The sequence below is a fragment of a genome, unplaced genomic scaffold (assembly GCF_019419815.1).
Source record: "Pyrus x bretschneideri cultivar Hongxiangsu unplaced genomic scaffold, Pyrus_bretschneideri_v1 Contig95, whole genome shotgun sequence".
NCBI lineage: Eukaryota > Viridiplantae > Streptophyta > Magnoliopsida > Rosales > Rosaceae > Pyrus > Pyrus x bretschneideri.
Genome location: NW_025999837.1, coordinates 584256 through 607821, shown reverse-complemented (window position 1 = coordinate 607821; position 23566 = coordinate 584256). Strand labels below are relative to the sequence as shown.

The following is a 23566-nucleotide window of genomic DNA, read 5'->3' as shown; positions in this document are numbered from 1 at the left end:
CGGTGTGCTGCTAAGATCACTGAATAAATATAACTCCCGGCCCTATGCCAACACCGTGGTCTCTGCGCCCATAGCTAGAGATTACCAATTCCCGGCCCAATGCCTGCTCCGTGTCCCTCAGCCCGTAGCTAGGGATTATTTCTCCTGGCCTATCTGCCAACACCAGATCCTCGCCCCAGGCAGCATAGTGTCCACTAGGTATCCACAAAAAGTTATGGTTTTTATAGAGTCATCCATCGTCTATACTATAAAGAGGGGTTTCTAAAACATGTTCTAGCATCCTATTGTCATCCATCAGATAGTCTACCAGTTTATGGTTTTTATAGAAAATACGATATATTAAAATATAGCTCAATACAGGCCAACAATTAATTCCTTACAAAATAACGAGACGATAAACAACATTTCGATAAACATGCTTAACATAAAATCAATTCATAAACTCGTAAGGCATGCTATTCATTTATGCAATTAAACTATGAAATCATGTAATTTTAGAAGGGGTCCACTCACAGATACTCCGTAGCAGTAGAGTTGTGCAGAAAAGGATTAAGGAAATCCCCACTAGCAAGTTCACCTAAGCATAAAAATGTACAATTTATCAAACTATGCCTAAACGATAGAATTCCAGGAAATGGACGCCAAAAACGGATTGGAACATCGAAATTGCCCTAAGAGAGATTTTGAGTTTTCGAGTCCTAAGGTTTTTGGTTAAAAAGGGTTAGGGTGAAAGTGGTGGTTTGGGCTTAAACCCAAACCCACACAAACATACACACACACGGCACAACACGCACGCACACGTGCACACACTCACATGGACACACATACACACACACACACACACACTTCACAAACACACACACATGCACAGCATACGCGCGTGCACACACACACACACACACACACACATACACACTTGGCTCGCAGGCCTAACTAAAAATTAAAGGGCTTGGGCCAAGTTTAATAGGACCCAAAGTATGGGTTAGGTCTCCAAAAGGTTATTAGGCTTAACTTAAATAAATGGGTTAGACAAATTTGAATAGGGATATAGGACTTGGACTGGAAAGGCCCAAAGGCCTTGGGTTTGGTGGGTCGCCGGATTCCAAGGAAGGAGAAGGCCGGATTTCGGTCGGAGAATTCCCAAGCTCCGATAGAGCTCAAAACTCAACCAAAACATGTCATTCAATATACCAAATTGAAGCCCCGAAGGTAAAGAATCGAAATATACCCTTGGTTCCCGTCATCGTGGCCAGAATTGGTCGAAAAATGGCCTGGAAGTCACGGGTACCTGCCAGAATCTTAGTTTAACACACCCGAACTAATTTCAAATCCAACCTTCACCAAAACAGGCATACATACTAAGAAATTTGTACCAACATCCAAATTAAGATAAGGTAAGATGATTCTGAGCCTCACCTACTCGCAAATGGTGGAGTTCGACGGAGTTCGCCATTGCACCCTCTCAGTGCTTGTCGTGGCAGAAGAAAGAGAGACTTCGACGTGTTGAAGATCCTAACGAGGGAGTCTCGAGGGTGATGGGTTCATCGAGGCTACAAAAGGGTGGGTGATCTGCATGCGTGTGTGTGGTGCTCGAGTAGAAGGAGACAGTGCAGAGAGAGTTGAGAGAAGAAAGAAGGAAAGAGAGAAAGAAGAGGGTCACGGGGTGGGGGACACAAATAAAGGGGTGGACCCCTTGGGCTCACCAATTAAGAACTAAAAAACCATTTTTAAATAAAATGGGGGTGGGGTTTAACAATGGAGATGGAAGTTGGCGTGGGTGGGAGAGGCAAAGGGCTTGCTGTCGCACCAATCAAGGGCGAGGAATCCAACCCTTTTTCCAGTGAGGAAGACAAATGGAGAAGGAAAAAAGGGGTTCTGGTTTTTTTACGTTTTTTTTAAGTACTTTTATTTAATTAATTTTTTAATTTTTTTAATGACACGTGGCGCCCAGTCATTGTTCACATGGGTATCACATCATCAGTTAACGGTAGACTTAATAGTTTGACTAACGGATCATGAGACTGTCCCAAAATTAACACTTTAGTATAACTCTGGGACGAAAAAAACTTGATGTATTAAATGTTGAAAACCACGAAACTTGATGGTAGTAAATTGATATTTACCCTTTTTTTTTTTTTGTTAAAATCACTTTACAAAAAAAGTTTACCAAACACTTGATAACTTTATTTTACTATTGTCTATTCTCACAACACAACAGAAACAATTTTTTTTTTTTTAAAAAAAGCACAGCAATACCAAACTAGCCCTAACTCTATACAGTAACTACCTTTGTGTAGGTCCACCTGTTTGGAAAGAGGAATGGTAATGGCAATTACTATTCACAAATACAATGTTTATTTTTTTTAATATTGTCTTCATCTTTATGTCACATATCATTATCACGTAGATTTTTGAGTAATCTTAAGTTTAAATTTGTAAGTGTGTTGAACTTTATAAGATTTTTAAAGTGTGAACTTTGTAAGTTTTTTTATTTTTTTTAAATTTTTTTATTTTTTTAGAGTTGGATTAATCATAGGCATTGAATTGCTCTAAAAAAGGTCTACTGGGCTTCGCGCGGAGGGGGGGTTGGGGAGTGTCCCGCCCCTTGTCTGTTGGGCTTTCACTTGGGGCGCAAGCCCTTGCAATTATTGAAGGACCAACTACCTTCAACCCAATTGCCTCCCATTTTTCTTATCGGTGGAGCAACATGTAGAGCAGATGGCAATTGAACTTAATTTCTAGCCCGTTGGAGATGCTATAAGGCCATTTCCAATAGAGATGACTAAAGTTCTAAAAGCCAAACACCGGGCTATGCATCTCAATTCACGTGAAGGACTGTGCCCTACTCTGGGCGGGAGCACTAACACCGAGCTATGCATCTCAATTCACTACTAAACACAAACATAAACCATAACTTACCTGACACTTACTTGTGCGTCCACAGCACCAAACATATATATATATATATATATATACACATATATACAATTACTAATGCATAATTAAATAGGCAAACGCAAAGCATGGCATTTAAAACATATAAAAGTTTAATTTCATTTTCTGGGAAAAATCACAAGTATATAGGTATATACGGAAAACCAAAAGCCCACTCATTGGTAGAAGGGTCGTAACCCCCTTGCCTCGAGTGACTGCGCTCGTCCTCGGGATAGGTCTCACCACTTTCAAGCACTAAAACCAACGGAATCTCGCCGGAAAACTGCACCAAATCCGGCCAAACCTGTAACTCATGATCCCGACGTCCAAAACCTTCAAATGAACCACCCCGAGCTTCCTAAGGACCTCACCAAGCTTCCTACAAGCCTGAAATGGGTATGGTTGAACTCATATGAAGCTCACGAACACAAAGTATAAGTCTCCACCACGATCTACCACGTTTTCGAAGGGTTTGACAAGGAAGGAAGGAAAGGGAGAGAGAGACAGGGATACAGGACAAGGAAAGGATGAGAATGAGTGTGGATGTGTGTGTGTGGTCCAAAAGCAACCAACCAAAACCCCAAAATAACCATACAATGAAACAAAACCACTAGGGGCAAAATCGTCATTGTACCCCTACGGTACGAAAAATCCGGGACGGGTTGTCACAGTTATCCAAAAAATTTCCTTCACATAGTCTGATACTGTTCATTTAAAAATAATTTTTCGCAAGACTATAATTCTGGACAGGACTATATTTACCCATTTTGGTTGGAGATAGCCTAAGGGCTAGTTTGGTATTGCTGTGCTTTGAAAAAAAGCTGCTTATGCTCTGCTGTGAGAATAAGCAGCTGTGAAATAAAGCAGCAGAGTGTTTGATAAATTTTTTTGTACAAGTGCTTTTGAAAAAAAAAAGCAGTATTATAGTGTTTGGTAAACTTTTATGTAAAACAGATGTGAAAAAAAGTCGATTTTTCAAAGCTAAGTTTTGCAGCTTCCTATTTTTGGCTTTTTTTCATCCAAAACTGTGAAAAAAAGCTGAAACTGAATGTTTACCAAACACAAAAACAGCTCTCAGTATTTTTTTATACCAGCTTTTTTCAAAATTACCTCAACACCAAACTAGGCTTAAGTATATCAAGAACAAGTAAGTTTTTTTTTTTGCCCTCATGTCACAAGAGAAGTAGAAACTAAAGTATATTTCTACACGGATCACACCACAAACATCTATTTGGGTTCATCATGTAAAAGCTCCACTTAGGGTTGGATGTATTTTTGTGTTTTGATGTTATGGGCGTGTCTATCCTACAACCGGACCATCGGTGCAGACTGAAATCAAACAACCATGAGCAAGTCGAGCTTATCAGTAGAACCGGTGCTAAAGACCCATATAATGCAATCCGTATAACTGTTTCCCCTCTTCACCTCCTCCTCCCTTTTTCTCCATAGAATCTCAGAGAAGCATGTCAAAGCCATTAGAGAGATACCAAAAACTCGTCCTCAAAGAATCATTGCCCAAATCCACAGGTACCCATTTGCCCGCAAAGAGCTCAGCTTAATCCTCAGGTGCGCTTACAAGAAATTCCTATCTCTTGTCTTCCAAGACACTTTCACGACCTTTTGCCGCATTCTTGAGTAAGTTATTTTCCTTTCCATTTCTCAAAATTGTAGTATCTGTTTGTTCTTCTTGTGATATTTGTCTCTGTTTTTCGAATTTTGAGATATAATTGTATCCAAAAATTGAAACTTCACAACAATTTGGCATGAAAATTTGAGATTTTGTTTGTTATTCTTCTTTTGTAATGCAAATTATTAATGAGGGTAATTTGGGATTGAGCTAAAAATTTTGTTAATTTTAGAATTTATTTATTCTCAAATTTTGGTTACATTGTGTTAAGTTGTTTGCTCTTCTGGGAAGCAAGAATGCAGATTCACGATGCTATTTTGGTAGCCCATCTCCTCCTATAGAGCCTTGAGGCCGAAGCAAAAGAAGAATATGGCTGTCGCAGAATACAAGAATGCAATGGTTGCTCATAAGGCGCACTAAAGCACGCCAAGAAGAAAAGGGTAACATGATTTTACTTTGTGTTTGCTAATATCTGAATATGTTCGATGTTTTTGAAGCTTATCAGTTGGAGATCATGAAGTTGCTTGCTTTAATACGTTAATCGAATAATGTCCTTGTTAATTGTTTTGCCTCCTCTCCCTGTAGTTTCGGGTTTAACTCAGCTGCCACAAGATGTTCTTGTTCAAGGGTTCCTTGATATGCAATCCTTGGTCTATGTTGGACTAGTTTGCTAGTAATTCCGATTTCCTTCAATTAAGTTCATGTATTCGGTTTTCATGATTTAAACTGCATTTTAATTAGCAATTATCCCAATGCTAAAACTATTATAATGGTTTGAATGTGATGATTTAGAGCAGCTTCTGTATTATGTTTCTTTGTATGTAAATGACCATATATATTTTGGAGCACCACTGATGTAAGTACTCTCTCTATCTATATACTGTCTTATTATCCCGTCACTCTATTCAGAGATCATTTGCTGTTTATTAGTGTTTCTGTGACTTGAATTGATTGAACTGATGTTCCTAAATTTCTTCTTGCCAAGCCTTTAGAAAGGATTATTAGGTACAGTGAATGATCTTAAATAACACAAAAATTGGCCTAATTATTATTGGAAAGCCGTTTTTTTTCTTAGTAAAATGTTTTCAGGTTTGTTAATGCAGTTCTGACAATACCTAAGGGGACTCTATTTCCTATGTGCGTGAACTTGGCATTATGCCATGGACTGATTGGACCAGCAATGTACTTTGGACTCATTGGTGATGGTCGGCCAATTGGAAGATGTGATGATATGTGGGTTGGCTGGTGCATGAAGGTAATTTCAATTGTTTCTTTAGTTATCTATCAATCATTCACCTTTTTTTTTCCGCACTTTTAGATTTTTTAAGGTGGATTTAGCACTTCAACTGTAATATTGATTGGATTACTGTTCATAAGATTAAACTAACTTGTGGTTTGGATTATTAAGAAAATGATTGACGGTGGAGTTTGTATGTTGTCAGGAATGAATTAAGATAACTTGGTATGAAAGCCAAACGTCCTTTTAATAACTTACGGACTTAAGAGATTTCTAGCTTGTGATCATTACCTCCAAGCTTTCTAGATGTACACTGGGTTGAATTTATTGTCTTCAATGTGCCTATAAACATCACATTATTTTCGATGTCACCTTCATCTCTGAAGAAGTGTTGAAGGTTGGTTGCATATGTTTGGATTTAGATTGATTTGAGACAATGTCCTAGAGTAGGCTTCCTATGGATTCTGATTTCAATTTCGAGCCCTGGATGCTAGCTACCTTATATGTCCTCACTTTTCACCAAGGTTAGTGGGAAATTATTGCCCTTTGGAAATTAGTGTTGTTAATATAATTGAGGATTAGTGTTCTTTCCCTATAGGTCAAATAGTGAAGTGATGATTTAGCACACATTGGATAGCTGTAGTGGGACATTTGAAAAAGAAGCAAACAAGTAGTTTGAAATTAATACACTAGTAGCAAAGCCAAAAAGACGATGTAACAATTAGTCTCGACAGATCTTGATAATGTTGTCCACTGGAAGTGTGGAGTGTATTACCTTCTTCATAAGATGATACCTTTTCAATCCAGATATCTAAAATCACTGAAGAATGAGTGACTATCTCTCAACCCTACTCTCTGGGGTTCCAGAGCGTGTCAATTTTTCCCCAGCACGCACTTAGTTTTCTCCCTCAACTGTTTCCATGTTCAACTCTTTCGACTGAATAAAGAAATTCGGAGCTCTGCACGCCCTAATCAGAGATTAAATCGAAGATTTGGAGTTTAATCAGAGATTTTGGAGCACAATCGGAAGTCTTGTAAGCAGATTCTGGAGCACAATCAGAGTTCTTGTAAGCCACTGCAACCATCTCCGTCTTCTATCTTTTTTAATTCAAAGTGATTCATCTCAATCTGGAAGAGAATTATTACTATAATTTTGGATTTGATGTTTCTAATTGTTGAATCTATTGTTGTTAATATGTTGACCTGGATTACTTTTTCATGTTTTCAATTTTGGTTCGTTAGCTTTTGACGTCCGTTGTCGTCTGAAAAATCCTCTAGTAATTCATTAACTCAGCCTGTGAAAAAAGAGAGGGAGTTTTTCGTCGAGAGAGGTCAAAGTTGGTTTCGGTTGAATTGCTTGCGTTTAATCTTAAGTCTCAATTCATTCGCCTTCATCATTAGATTGTTTCAATAATTTCAAAGGCAATCGCCTGAAGTTTGGTGTGATTTGGTTGGAATAAACGACTGGTCCACCAAAGAATTTTTTTTTTATTTTTTTTTATTTGTAGCTATGGAAGTGGTTTGGCAGTTTTAACACACTTTAAATACAACAAAAAAGGGCCTAAAACTAAAGGTAAACAAAAAAAAGGCCCAACAACAGAAAAACCCATAAACTACAAAGCTTCCGCCAAAACTTCCACAGCCTTCTCCACCCTCTGAAATAGGTCCATCGCTCGATTCCCCTCCTCCGTCCAGTAACGACTCCTCCACAGATGCCACCTCCAACCACAAGTTGCTACAAGAGCACAACCATAAACAAGGGATAATCGACAACCAAGTGAGCAAAGCCAATTATCAGAATGAAGTTTGCGGATTCCCACAAACGACTCCGTAGAAACTGACAGATTACAAGGAGAAAGTGGTGGTGGTTGTACCACCTGAGCTGGAGCATCCGCCGAAACTCTACACACAATCTCTAAAGGAAACATGGCTGACAATCAGATCGAAGATAGGCAAGGAAGAGATATGCCTTCAAAAGTAGAGGAACAAATGAGATTGGAGAGAAAATTGAGAAGAGATAACTGTAGAAGTAGGGAGAGAAGAAGGAAAAGAAAAAAAAAAAAAAAAGACACGACATCCAACCCTAGCTGAAGCTAGGGTCAGTGTCACCCAAAAAACCCAAGATTGAAAGGCTCATAGGCAGTGAGAAATACTCTCAGGGAAGAGAGAAAGAACTCTTACCAAGGAGAGAACCTGGTAATCAGGAAAAATTTTACTTATTTTGTTGGGCTTTCAAAGTTCGTTGGAGGTTGTGTTTGTAAACGTTTAAATATTTGCCATTGCAATTTCGTTATGAATTTTTTTTTTTTTTAACAAACGATATTATCTACATTAAAGGAGAGGAGGTGTGCTTAGCCTCATAATGAGCTAGCAATAATGTAGTTCAAATTCGCCTTTGGCGAAAATAAAACATAAGACCTCTCTCTTACAAGTAAAGAGGAATACCACTAAACCCTTTTTTTTTTTTTTTTTTTTTTTTAACAACTTTCACAAATGCATTTCTAAGTGTGTCGAACTGCTGTCTTTTCTCACCATGTGGGATCAATTACCGCAATTAATAACCACATCAAAGCATTAAGCTACAAAATCTGATTCTATGTTGCTTGATTGTTAAATTCTGTCTCTTATGCAACACTAAGATTTCATGTACTCTGCACATTAAAAACAAATTTCCAGAGGTCTTCTGGGGAGCTAAGTTTTTTTACACACCACTCTTATAGTTCCCTTTAGCCTGACCTTGGCCTTTGTAGGTTTTGGATGTTAAAATCGGGGTTTTTTTTTAGTGAGATTTGTCATGTTTCTACAGTGGGAACGATGAACTTGTAACACTGCTTGCACCCGGGAATGTATTTCTCGGTGGCTGGTTGGTTTTGAGAAACTTTTTAGAGATAATACATCGTTTTCGTTATTTCGGTGTTGCAACATCCAATGAACTGATTGTTAGGATATTTAACAGAGATGAACTGTGACTTTTTATTCTAGTGTATGTAAACTAGTGTGATTTGGGATGTGTCAATTGTTATCCAGTGATGAATTGTGTGCTACAGTTTGGTTTTATAGTGGATTACGTAATATTGATACATATGAGCTCATAACCTGCATCCCCGGTGTTAGTGCTTCTTCGCACCACATCCTCTTTTTTCGATGTCCAAAAATATTTAGAATTTGGAGACATTCCTTCTAGAGGCTTGTTCATAGTGTCGCGATCTTGTTGAGCCTCTTATCTTCTCTAAGCATCTCCCTTTCTTGTCTAAGTAGTTCTCTTTGTCTCATTAGCCGCATCACGTCTCTTAGTAGCCGATAAGATTGCTTGCATATTCGCAGCTTTAGCCTCATCTCTAGCCACGCCCTGTGCCATGTTCAGTTCACATTGACGAGCAAATTCTTTCATATATTTTGTATACTCACTCTTGGAAGAATTCCTTTTTTTCTTTGCAGCCTTTTACCTTGAGGCCTTAGTGAATGACGGGAACCATGTCGCCTTCCTGTTGGTGCGAGTCTACTTCTGGCGGAGTGTGTATAGGGATGCCGTGTATGACAACTTTTGGACCAACTGACACAATTATGTATTTGGGACAATTTTTGACAACATTCTAACATTCCTAGAGGTTGAATGATTTGTTTTTGTTTTTTGCATTGTACCAAGCTTGTGCTTGAAGTGTTTATAAAATGCGGGAGAAGATAATATTATAATCAAACTAATTAATGTGAATTTGGGCATAATACAAATAAATAAATATTATCAACTGATCCACTAAACTTTCGCCACTTCAACAATTAGAAATAGCTTTAGTGTGGATGTTTCTCAAACAAGTAAGCGATTGGTTGAGTGTTTTCCAACGAGCAGAAAGAGACTAATCCGTTCTTCTGGCACCAATCTTCTCACAAAACAAGGTACGAACCGTCTTCCAAACTTCTTGCAAGTGCACCTCATTACTCGTAATTGGGTCATAAGTAGCTTGAATCCAGCATTCACCCAACGTAAATTCGAAACTGCTTCATTAGCCATTTTTTTTTTTTTTTGCAAACAAAAGTATATGAAAACTTTGGCTAAAAGTATTGAAAATATTGAAATGTGGTGTAAGGTGGAAGATAATGGTTAGGTATTTATAGAATTTTTTTTTTTTAATAATTCTTTATTTTTTTTTCTATAATTTTTATTAACTTAATTAACCTGGACCGTCATCCCAAATTTTGACACATGGCCAACGGTAAGATTTTTGACTTTTTCAATAATTTTTTTTTTTAAGGCCGAAAAACCTGGACTGTTAATTTAAAAATCAAATTGTCCAGATTGTGCCACGTCGCTAGCCGTCAGAATTCAAATTCAAATTTTTTGACCGTTAGAAATCCAACGACCAAGGTTGTGCCACGTTGCCTATCACCGATGCTGTTAGTGTGCTTTCCAGCGCGGGCCCCAGCTTTGGAATCCTGTCATGGACATGCGCCCACTTGCGCGTGTATCTCACGCTCCTGTCGCAAAATGAATTAAAGCAATTGGTTGATGTCACGCTAACATCAGCTTGGTGTCACATGGATTGGGTAATGGGTCAATGGGTTTTTGTCAAGGTGAGGAGCTGGGCTCTCTTGGAGCCCAGTGGATTAGGAAGGGGGGAGTGGGTTTTTTTTTTTTTGGGGGGGGGGGGGGTGTGAGGGGGAATAAATGGGCCATCTGAAATTGGCACTAGGTGGAATACCCTACAATAAAAACTTAGAAGCAAATTGTACAAACTAGCCAAATGTACTAGTCAACTGAGTACAAATTGTTACATATAAATCAAACAAATTTAAAAGGTTAAAACTTAACAATGTGAACTTCAGTTAAGTTTTAGTCTTAGTACTTGAGTTAAGTTCACTTGATAAGTAAAGTGTCAATATTAGCAAACCCTACAATGTTTAATTCCAACAAGGTTATAAATAAGGCTTTGTAAAGTAATGAACGCAAGGAAGTTTTTGGCCATAAAAACCTACCTCTGGGTTAAAAATTTGGGGATTCTCCCACTAAGTCCAATCCACTAGTGTGAGCGAAGGTTCATACAAAGACCACACAAGCTCAATTCCTAGATCTCTATCTAAGAAGCAGCTTTACCTTTATGCAATCTTGCCTTACATGAGATGGACTCATTCGGTTTTCACGAAGTGGTAGCTCCTCCTGAGCTCATCACCTTGTGGCACCGAGATTAACACGATCAATTATGTGATATGATTTTATGATATACACAACAGATTTAGATTCAACTGACTAGTCAGGTTCTTCAGTCAAACTGTTGAAGAAGAACCTAACATGAATATGAGAGATTGGTCTATGAAGGATACGAAAAACTTGGGTTTAGACCAAAAACTCAGTGCAAAACCCTTAAAACAATGCAACCCTAATATGCAACGATTGGGTGTTTGTGCATGAGATGGTTTTGTGGCTAGGGTTTTGGTTTGGAAGCTTAAGAGGTATCTCTAGGTTAAATGCACTTTTTTCTTGAAAATGTGAAAATCCTAACCAAGGAACAAATGAAACCTTGAAAACCCTTATAATGGAGGAGATGAATGTTTTAAACAAGGGAAACAAGGAGACACATGTCATGAGCCAAAAAAACCTTCCCAAATCAAGTGTGAGAGATCTACGCACGAAAAAATGTGTCAGATGGCCTATGGGCTGTCTTGTTTTGTGTGTCTAGACAGTTGGAAAACAGACGAAACTTCTGACTAGACAACTACACTAGACAAAAAGAATTCTGGAAAAATAAGCCTGACATGTATATGCAAATGTATGATTTAAACCTTTTGTAGTGAAGATGGTTGGTGCTTTGACAAGTTCAATCCCCAGTAGTAATTCCAAATTAGCATTGCACCCTAATTCTAAACTATGAGCATGTGTGGTACCAGATACAAGATTTGATAAGGGAAGCTAAACAATAAAACTAGTATTTAACAATCTCCCCCTTTGGCTTTCCTTGACATAATAACCTCAAACCTATAACTAATTCACACATCGCCCGTACTCAAGAAACCAAGCCGAGACAAGAGAGGAGCAAGTAACAACTCTTGCAACAACACACATTTCTCGATAAGAGACAAGTGACGTTCATCATGGGTTATGAGATTAAAACAACATAGTAAGCTCAATTGGTACCAATAGGTGTATATTCCAAAACACAATTTACAAGATGCATTTTTACAATTTTTAAATTGGTTGAGATATTTTTCTCCCCCATTTTGTCATGGTAAGACAAAGGAAGAAAGTGATAAATAGATAAGTGTAGAAACTGGCAAGGAATAACAATGAATAGACAATGCAAATTTGGAACACCAAAAGAACTTAAATAGGTACAATTCTCTGTACCAAATAAATTAGATATTTAGCAAATTAAGCTCAGAAGTTCTAAGTAGGCATGAAGGAACAATAACAAAAACAAAAGTAGCAAGGTTAATTACATAAAAAACCCAGACAAAAAAAAGTTTCAACTTCAGCAACATTGTTCAAGATTCAACAGATAAGAAACTCCCCCATAACACTTACATATTAAACCCCTATAGGTGTTCCCCCATAAACCTAGAACTCCTTTGATTGTGATGATTCATTTGAGCCGATAGGAGATCTAGCAACAATGGCATCTTCAGCAGGAACATCTCCAGGGCATGGACTATGACCAAGACCTTCTTCATCTTTATCTTCATTAGAGGAATATGTGAACCTGATGTGCTTGCTTTTCGAGGTAGGAGTGGAAATGCTGATGGACATTGATGGACACTCAATTTCCCTTAGCAGCGTATATAGTAACCATCTTGGTGACAATGACATAAGAATGGCTGGAGGAAGCAGTGCTGTGATATGATACAAATGAAGGATCAGCAGGGCGAAAAAGGATAAGCTTTAGAGGACATAGAGAAGGCTCAGAGACAAATGAAGGAGGATTCATAGAGGTTTAACTTAGAGATGGTGAGGAGAATGAGTTACTAACAAATGATGAAGACATTGATTGATCAAACAGAGACTGAGAAACAATAAATTGTTTTCTAAGAGAGTTGATTTCAGACTCAAGATATACTATTTTCCGATCTTGGGAGGTAGTTGATCGTGGGACCGGTCTAGGATCACCCTGAGCTACAACACACATGACATTACTGAGATTCATCATATTTCTATCAAGGTCCTTAGTGGTTCTAAGACACATATCATCATGACATTTTTGAACACCAGTAAGCTAATGTAACTGAATGATCAGACAAGGGTGAATGGTAGACCCACTCTGGTGGGTTCTAACATGCTTAGACTTGGACAAAATGATGTCGCAAAAATTGAAGATCATCTAAAAAGAATGATAAGTCTACAAGATCTAAGTTGGTATATGGGTCGACGTGGCTTGACGAATGTGTTAGAATCTAGCCTTCATTCCCAAATCTAACCATTTCTGGATAATTTGTTCAGCGTCAAGGCCAGTTAAAGCCAAATCAAGAAACTCTTGACATGCCTTTGGAAGGCTGTATAGGTTATTTGCCAAATTCTTCTTGTGAAATTCCTGCATGTATTCTAGAGCCTTGCCAAAAAATGGTGGATGTTGATTTTGTCTAACTTTAATCAATGGTTCTTGTGGCGATAGTGGATGAAGTTTGCTCTCAGCCTCATTTATGAAATGCTCGATGCGAGCTTTCACTTCTCCAGGCCAAAGAAGAAGTTTGATTCATTTATTAGATTCTTCAATCTCAGTTTCAAAGTCGTGATCAATTGGCTTCTTCCTTTGAAGAAACTCGATCATGATCACATGAGTTTGTCAATCATTTGCTTTTTTGCTATTTCTTTAGGCTACTATTTGTGGTTGAAACTTCCTGAGCCACTTGTCGAAGGGCCATGAAGTTGTTGGCAACATTTCTAGGAATTAGACAGAACTATATCTATGTCGATAGGGGAATTGTAACTATACCAACGGTGGTTGCGTGGCTAAGGTTGTTTGAAGGTTCACTAGGTCGTGGATGAACTTGAACTTCCAGAGTTGTGTACATAGTAATCCTCATCATAAAATGGCCTGTCAAAATCAAGTCGCCATCTAACTGAAGGTGATTTGTAATTTTGTTATTGAGGGCCGAGTCTATGGAAAACCCTTAGCTGGCATTGACCTGAGCCAAACATTGATTGAGATTTCATCGAAACCATGGGTGTGGGTTATGGTGATTTGGCAGAAGGTTTCTATGGTTTTGGCTCGACGATAATAACTTCTAATTGTCTTCTATTGCATAGGATCATTGGGCTTCCAGACTTATCTGAACATGAGTCAAATACTGGCTTGACATAAAATGGATTCGAGAAGAAACTAGGGGGGTTGTTTTGGGATGAGAAATCAATTTTCAGACGCAACTGATCATTCTGTTTTGGGATGTGGTATGTTGGGATGTACTCAACTTTTTTTTTTCTTATCTTTCGGCAGATGGGCATCTACCATGTTTACTGTTGCTGAAGGGAAATGATCAGCATCAACTAACATTTGTGTCTTTTCTGGGAACTTCAGTTTGCCATTGTTAATCCAGCTTTGAATTGCATTACAGAACACGAAGTAGTTATTTGTCGTGTGTTTGTTTAAGTTGTGACACTTGCAATATGTCTTCCTTTTTAAATCTTCGGCTTTAGGAATGTCATGCCCTATTCGAAGCTTAATGATCTTTGCAGTAGTAGTTGGTCGCATATAGCATTAGCTTTGGTGATGTCAATAATGTATACCTGTTTGGGCCCAAAATAATATTATTGGGCCGAGTGTAGGTTTATATTCGGCCCAAAGCTATTTCAAACATACTATGAACTACATGGTGGTCCCGGGCCATTCAGCAAGGATGCTCGAGTCCTATCGCAAGAAGGAGTAGTTTGGATGAGCAAATGGGTCAAAGAAGTCCTATTGCAATTTGGAATCTCGACCAATAATGAATATGGCCTCAAAAGGGGGTGATTTCAAAGTCCTAATAAAAGTGGGATTGGCCGAGATAAGATGGATTAAGGTAAGGAGTCCTAGTTCGAGTATGGTTAGGAATGGGTTTTGCTGCTATAAATAGAGAAATGAGGGTGCAATTCAAGGACCTCCAATTTAACACATAACTGCCATGCGCAAAACCTCTCAAGCATCTTGAGATTTTTTATTTTCTTTTTCCCGCCGACACATCTTAAGTTTGGATAAACAGCAATGTGAAGGCAACCGGCCAACATCTTCAATTTGGATAAACAGCACTGTTGCCGTAGAATCAGCTGACCGAGGAGCACCTTCAGTTTGGATAAATAACACTGTGTCGAGGCCGACTGGTTACCTATCCAAGTCTCGGTTGAGAAGGGTTTCCGAATCCTTATTGGCAGAGGTCATCTTATTATCCTTCTCGGCGAAGTAAGGTGTTATGGGTTACAACATTCGGCTTATTGAACGCCAAGTGATTTTATGATTGGATACTCACAAGTGAGTTTCAGAGTTCAGCATTCGAACGGTCGAACCACATTCAACATCAAGACATACATTACCTTTGAATACTTGTGTTCGTACAGTCTGGTGTCGATTCGACGTGTTTATACTCTCACGAATATAATCACTGTGACCGAATCCGGCACCGACAATTTGTGAACTTCGCAGAACTAGCAGCCTTGTCTTCAGGCTCGAGAATCTAAAGGCCTAGATTTGTTCCTTCCTCGGCCGCAGTCACAAGATAAAGAAGTTAACAACATGCTTAACGCAACATCAGCAAATTTTACTCTTTGGCCAAGCTCGGCGGACGAGTTGGCACGCCCTGCATTCAACCGAAGGACGCAGTTAGCTTATTAGTTACTCGGCCTACGCGCCACGTAGGCTTTGTAATTTTTAGGGTCAACATTTTTGGCACGCCCGGTGGGACCTTGTGCTAAACCTTTGAAGTTCATGACCATTGAGACACGGTTCGTAAAGAAGAAAACAATCATGAGAAAGTCAACAACTGACTTACCAGTGCAAGGCCTTGGACAAGATTTGTCTCAGGCACAAAATCCCCTCATTGTTGCGCCACCCGGGACTACAAGTGCGACACGCTAAGATAAGAAAATTTGTCTCGGCGAACAGCCTCGCAACCCAAAAATTCCCAACCAAACGGTAGACATTTTCGTCAAAGGAATAGTGGAAGATTGCGATGAAGATGGTGAGGAAGGTTCTGATCCGCCAACTAGGTCGTTTCTTCGAAGACGACCTGATGAACAATCTTGGTAGGTCGAGCAGTCGATTGGCCAGAAAATGAATAATTTACTTGACGCAATACGAAGTAATAGTGATACACAGACCAGGATGCTTGAATTATTGGTCAGTAAAGCCTTCGAAGATGGCCACGTCGGCTAACTTGGACAGCCTCCCTTTAAGAATATTCCATTACAAGCCGAGAAAGGATCCGCTCGGCTACAACCAATTGACTTGGAAAAAATAGGCGGATCAAGTAGTAGATCTGATGGACCTGACCATGGAGTAGAAGCAGCATCCGTCAATATGATCAAGGTCCAAAGAATGATCGACTCGGCCTTAAAAAAAAGGCCGAAGTTCCTAAAATTCATCCATCCGTACCCGAATTATGTGGAAAAGTTTGAATACCCTAAAGGCTTCAAGATCCCCGACTTCAGTCTTTTTGCCGGAGAATCATCCTTATCTTCGTTAGAACATATAGCTCGGTTCACGGCGCAATGTGGGGACGTCAATAGTGACTTCTATAAATTACGGCTATTCAACTTTTCACTGACAGGTTCAGTTTTTGCTTGGTACATTAATCTCCCACCAAACTCCGTCCAGAGTTGGGAGAAATTGGTCAAGAAATTCCATGAACAATTCTATCAACCAGGGATGGAAATGTCCGTTTCATCGTTGGCTAGGATGACTCAAGCTTCAGACGAATCGCCAATGGAATACTTAACAAGGTTCAAGTTAGCCAGGAATTGGTGCCGAGTACCTCTCCCTGAAGTTGAATTCGTCAAAATTGCCCTAGACGGCCTGGACGTGGAATACAAAAAGAAATTCCTGGGGGCAAATATTAGAGATATGTACGAACTTGCTCAGCACGTTAAGCAGTATGATTATTTGCTCTGAGAGGGAAAAAAAAAAATATCAAAGTCCCCATCCGGGGAACAATATACAAGAATCCCACGGTCAGCTATGCATTGGCTGAAAGCGAGGACCTCCAATATGCCAGTGTGGATTATTACTTGCGCAACTCAGGCAGCTCGAGTTCATCAGTAAGTCAAAAAACCTGTAAGCCACCAAAGCCATGTGACCAACGTTGGTACAGTTACAATTCTCCAACTGGCCTGTATACGGTGTTATCTAAGTCTCAAAAACGTCGTTGCCAGCGGATAGATTGCATGGCTCGATGATAAGAAGCACAGGCTAATTCGACTATCTGGTGGTAGCCAAAAGAGGCAGTAAGAAGCGGTGACGATCGGCCTACCCCGACCATTATGGCTGAATTACTTCAAGAGAAAAAGGCAGTTGATCGCGACTTTGAAACCACCATTGAAGAGTCTGAGAAACGCATCAAGCTCCTTCTTCGGCCCGGAGAGATGAGAGCTCATCTCGAGCATTTTAGACAAGAAGCTGAAAGTAAACTTCCTCTGTTACCACCGCAGGAACCGTTAGTAAAAGTATGGCACAATCTACACCCTCCATTCCTCGGTGAATCCTTGGAGTACATGCGGGAATTTCATAAGAAATATTCGATCAACGACTTGTACGGACTACCCAAGGCATGTCAGGAAGCCCTCGACCTAGCACTAACTTGCCCTGATACTGAGCAAATTATCCAGAAAACTATCGATCCGGCAATGAAAGCTAGGTTCCAACATATACGTGAGGCTTGAGTCCTCGGCTTTGAGGTCGACCAGTACACAGATATAGACATCGCCAAGTTACCCTTTTCACTTGAAGATCTTCAGCATTTGCAATATCATTTCAAAGTTTTCTCGGCTGTGTCTTTTTTCGGCCTTACGACTGATGAGGAAAATCGTGTGGCACGTTTAGATGCATACAAACTTAAGGCGACAAACTTAAGGCAACTCTAGCCGAATTGTTTCCCCGCTCTCCTTTTGTTAATCTTTAACATCTAAAGCCGTTATACGTCACGGTTCATATTGAAGGATTTCCCATTTCCAAGGTGTTTGTCAACTGTGGAGCCATAGTTAACATCATGCCGATCTCCATCATGAAGGCATTACGTCGCTCCAATGACAAGCTTATACTGTAAGGGATTACGATGAGCATCTTCATCGGCGAGAAGTCTCAAACCAAATGAGTTCTCTCATTAGAAGTCAGCGTCGCAGGTCGTAACCACATGATTGCATTCTTTATAATTGACTCAAAGACCGACTATAATGCATTGCTTGGCCGCGATTGGATCCATCAAACAAGTTGCATTCCTTCATTGCTATACCAGGTTTTCATCTTTTGGGACGGCAAATTGGTCATAGTGCATCCAGTCGATAATTAGCCGTTTAAAACCAACATGATTCAGGCTCGCTATTATGACGATCACGTCAGCTACATCACCCTACTGGGTTTTAACGAGGACGGATGACCGACTTGAATTTCAGTTCAGAAAGCCATCGAGGTAGGCGCCGAGACTGTACAGCAGGATTTGACGAGACTCGGCTTGGCTGATCTAATTACCAATGCTGATGACTAACACTGCCAAACGAGAAAGGCGTCGGGCCACAGTTCCATTGCCAAGCAACCACACTTGGGCATAAACTTAATAGAATTTTTGGCTGAAGCGGATAATAGCCTCATTTTATCGTTCGACAAAGTTTTGGCTGCACCGATCGAACTCGAAGACAATCGGCCCCAGGTCAATGACCCATTGGAAGAAATAAATGTTGGCACAGTCGATGAACCTCAACTGTTGTTTATCAGTGTGTTGTTGCCGCCCCCTATGAAGGTTGAGCTTTGTAAACTGCTCCATGAATTTAAAGATTGTTTCATGTGGAATTATCATGAGATGCCAGGCCTTGATCGAAACCTTGTCGAACATGAGTTATGCATCAAAGAAGGGTGTAAGCCTTTCCGGCAACCCCCATGCCGGTTCTCGACAGAAGTACAACTCATCATAAAGGACGAATTAGTTCAGCTTTTGAAAGCCGACTTTATTCAGACCGTTCGGTACGTCGAATGGTTGGCCAATATCATCCCGATGTTAAAGAAAAATAAAGCCTTACGCATCTGCATCGATTTTCGTAATTTAAATATAGCGAATCCTAAGGATGAATACACAATGCCAATCTCGGATTTACTAATTGATGCTGCAGCTAATCATGAAATGTCGTCTTTCATGGATGACCATGCCAGTTACAACCAAATCTTTATCGCTGAAGCTGACGTTCACAAGATCGCCTTCCGTTGCCCGGGGGCACTCGGTACCTATGAATAGGTCATCATGCCATTTGGCCTCAAGAATGCTGGTGCCACATACCAGCGAGCTATGAATATGATATTCCATGATTTGATCGGTATGGTTGTAGAAGTTTATATCGATGATGTGGTTGTGAAATCGAAAAGCCGCCTAACGCACATGGATGATCTTCGGCAAGTATTCCTTCGTATGCGTCAACATAATCTCAAAATGAACCTAGCTAAATGCGCTTTCGGTGTAGCGGCAGGTAACTTTTTAGGCTTTCTGGTGCACCATCGTGGCATCGAGGTCGATGAAAATAAAGCTCGCGCAATCATTAGCGATCTACCCCCGACGACCAAGAAGCAACTCCAATCGTTGTTTGGGAAGATAAATTTTCTCTGCCGTTTAATAGCTAATTCGGCAGGCAAAATGAAAGCATTCTCTACACTTCTAAAACTTAAGGACTTCGACAAGTTTGAGTGGCGCAAAGAACATCAAACGGCTCTCACGTAAATCAAGGTTTCCCTTACCACGCCACCAGTACTAGTGCCGCCTCGTTACGGTAAGCCTCTCAAACTATACATTTCGGCAGCTGACGAGTCTATCGGTTGCCTCCTCGCGCAGGATAACGATGCTGGGCTTGAAAAAGCTATCTTTTATCTCAGCCGAAATTTGAATTCTCCAGAGATCAATTATTCACCCGTCGAGAAACTTTGCTTAGCTTTGTTTTTTGCCGCCTTAAAATTTCGGCACTACATGCTCCCATCATTTACACAGGTTATTGCCTAAACAGATGTTATTCGTTACATGCTTACTCGACCTATCGTCAAAGGCCGAATTGGGAAATGGACAATGGCTTTATCAGAGTTCAGTTTGCAGAACATACCCTAAAAGGTCGTCAAAGGACAAGCCTTGGCCGATTTTTTGGCCCAACACCCCTTTTCTTATGGCTTTGGGGCAGCGAAGTCGACATCGGCTTAGTCAAAACATGCGACAACCACTGGACGATGCATTTTGATGGCTCCAGCACCTCAACCTCGACTGGTGTCGATATCGCCATTCAATCCCCCGACCACTACTGCTGGTATTTCTCTCTCAAGTTAGATTTCGGCTGTACAAATAATCAGGTTGAGTATGAAGCTCTCATCGTCAGCCTTCATGAACTGCACGATTTAAGAGCAACCCGTGTCCTCGTCTTCGGTGATTCTGAACTGGTGATTAACCAACTCAATGGCATTTTTCGTTGCATGAGTTGCACTTTGGCGCCCTATCACATGGTCGCCATCTATTTGGCCGAGTCGTTTGAAAGAATTACATTTGAGCACATTTCGCTTGTTCAAAACACTAACACCGATGAACTCGCCCAAATTGCCTCCAGAGCACAACTTATGGGGGGCAAGCTAGGCCAGGTAACACTCACAGTCCTGCAATCTTACCCAGCCTTGGTCAATCAGCAAGTTCTCCAGCGCAATCACATGATACGCACGAGAGTGATGTCTTTACCATCGTTACCATAGCGAGGAGACCTCGTAGAAGTATGTGCTGTCGAGACACTACCAGACGATTGGAGAATGGCGATTTTACAATATCTCGATAACCCCAACAATAAACATGACCGGAGAACGAGGGTCTACGCTGCGAATTACGTGTTATACTAGAACGAATTATATCGAAAGGTATACTAGAACGAATTATATCGAAAAGGTGAGGATGGGTTACTTTTACTGTGCCTTGGCCCACATGAGGCTGTCCAAGCAATGGCCGAAGTACATGAAGGAATTTATGGAGCTCACCAATCAGGACGTAAAATGCGTTGATTGCTCTGATGACACGGTTACTTCTAGCCGAGTATATTAAAGGATTGCATCGAATACGCACAGGGATGCATACAGTGCCAGATTCAAGGACCTATACAGAGAGCCTTGGCCGAATTACTCTACTCAGTTACCAAACCATGGTTGTTCAAAGGATGGGCAATGGACATAATCGGCAAAATCAAGCCATCTTTTGGAACGGCAAAACATGCATGGATATTAGTGGTAATTGACTACTTCACTAAGTGGGTTGAGGCAAAATCAAACGCCGAATTAACAACCAAAGAAGTTTACAATTTTGTAAAAGCAAATATTGTGACCAGATTCGGTGTGCCATAAATGATCATAACCGACAATGACACAATCTTCACAGCTGACAGGTTTAAGGAATACACGACGAATCTGAATATCCAACTTGAGCAGTCAACGCCGTATTACCCATAAGCGAATGGGTAGGCTGAAGCAAGCAATAAGGTATTAATCGACATTCTTGAAAAAAAGGTAAGAAAGAGGCCTAGGATGTGGCATTTAAAGCTAAATGAAGCATTAAGGGCCTACCGAACTTCACCCCAGTCTGCCACCAGAACAACTCCTTACGGAGATGACGTTATGTTACCAGTCGAGCTAAGTATAAACTCATTATGAGTGATCGAGCAAAGTAGTTTATTTAGTGTCGAATACAGTCAAGCCATGAGACAAGAGTTAGAAGACTTGGAAGAAATTCGGCTCACGTGTGTAATTTATTAGTAGCACAGAAGAAAATTGCCGAGTGATCTTATAATCAACGTGTCAGAAAAAAAATGTTCGGTGAGGGAGAGTTGGTTTGGCAGACTGTGTTGCTCGTAGGGATTAAAGACACCAGGTTTGTTAAACTGTGTCGCCGAATTGGGAAGAACTGTTCATCGTCTACAAAGTTCTCAGCAATAGGGTATACCACCTTAAAGACCAAACTGGTTTAGTTCATAAACTACCAATCAATGGAAAATTCTTAAAGAAGTACTATCTAGTCACGTGGGAGATGTGAGAATGGATACCATTGTATTGCATTCATAAAAGGATGTACATATACATTTAAAAGGCTCCTAAAAATTCTAAGGGGTCGAGGGGAGAAAGGTTTCAAGAGCGGCCTTCAACTCCAGCCACCTCACTTCGCTTAGTATGATCTCGGCCTACCTCGTCTTTTTATTGAGTTGAAGCTGCTTGATCTGCTTTATGCCAGCTGCAAAATTCGTCAATTGAGCCTTGTTCGCCTCAAAATCTCTCTCGAGCTCTTAAGCAACAATCGACCTTTGTTGTTGAAGCTCGGCAATTTGATGCTGAAGCTTAGAATTTTGGCGATCAAAACCGGTCAGCTGTGCCTCCTTTGTTTTTATTGCCTCGACCTCTAACCAGTTAGCTTCATACACAGTCTTCGCCATCTTCAGGTCGTCCTCGGTCCGAAGCGCTCATTCAAAAATGGTGAAGTGTTGCTGAGTTCGCTCCAGAAGATTAGACAAATAAGCAATATTCTCTGTGCTCAAGAAACCGTCGTTTGCAAGGTTGTTCAGGCACTCCCCTACGGAGTCAAGACCCTTGCATTGAAGGACCTGAGAGGCAGAGAGGGACAGAAGCTCCGATAGCCTGACAAAAGCTTGGGACTCGGCCAGGGTCTTCGCTGGTTCGGCGGAGGCAGCAGAAGAACCAGTCACGCCAGTGGAGCTCTGAAGAAGAGCGTCGAGCTCGACCTCTCACGAAGACTGCATAGAAAGAGAAAATTTGTAAGCAAAAGGAAAATTATATGGGATGCATAACAAAGGGAATTTGCTTCTAAACCTACTGAGAGGACACTTCGGCCATGTCCTCTGGTTCATTGCTCGAACCTAAGAGCTTAATGGCTGAGCCCAATGTCCAAGATTGATTCTCAATTCACGCGGTCGATGGAGTTTATCTACGTTTGATGGCCACTGAGGTGGCCAGGAAATGTAGATAACACCCTTCGGCACATAGAATTATCAGTGAAATCAACGATCGGGCACCTGACATTTAATATTTTCTCGGGTTCAGATGCGTCATAATAAAATTAATAAAGAAAGGGGAGTGAGCTTTACAAAAGCTGAGGTAACTTCTTGTGGATGAATGTTGAGGTTTTCATCTTATGGATGGAGCGGCGTTTCTGCCGTCACCTCAGGCTCAACTAGGGGTCGTTTCCCATGATCAGCCGTAGGAGGATCCGATTGAGCAGCTACCTCGACCATGGGGGGAAGATTGGTGGAAGTATGTCTTATTGGTTGAGGGCGACTTGCCAGCGGAATCTCGTCACCCTTGTCGTTCTCATCGTCCTAAAATAGAAAGCTGTTAAGATTTGTAAATTTGATGAAATGAAGAAGGGTCACTAGCGATATAGTCATACCTCGTCCAAGATTATTGTCGACTGTTTCTTCGGGAAATTTATCCCGACGGATGGGGTTATTTTCTCCAGGGCAGGCGCAGCCGTTGGCCCCAGGACTACAGGTCCCTCGACCAGTGGAGCAGTCTCTAGATCAGCAACTACCCCAGGGACGGCCCGGGTTACTTGGCAAGATGTCGTTGGCTAATCTTTAATTGGGGCCAGGACGACCAGGG

At 40.7% G+C, this 23566-nt stretch overlaps 1 long non-coding RNA gene across 5 annotated transcripts; it reads left to right on the top strand.

Moving 5' to 3' along the window:
- The first annotated feature begins 4169 nt into the window (after nucleotides 1-4169).
- Nucleotides 4170-9437, top strand: LOC103960476. Of its 5 annotated transcripts, none has more exons than XR_007255586.1 (3): nucleotides 4170-4569; nucleotides 4857-6865; nucleotides 9237-9437. It is a non-coding gene; the product is annotated as an uncharacterized LOC103960476 (long non-coding RNA). The 5 variants fall into 5 exon arrangements; XR_007255585.1 differs by lacking the exon at nucleotides 9237-9437 and having other exon boundaries at nucleotides 4857-5816; nucleotides 6606-7026; XR_007255587.1 differs by lacking the exon at nucleotides 9237-9437 and having other exon boundaries at nucleotides 4857-5816; nucleotides 6249-7026.
- The last annotated feature ends 14129 nt before the right edge of the window (nucleotides 9438-23566 follow it).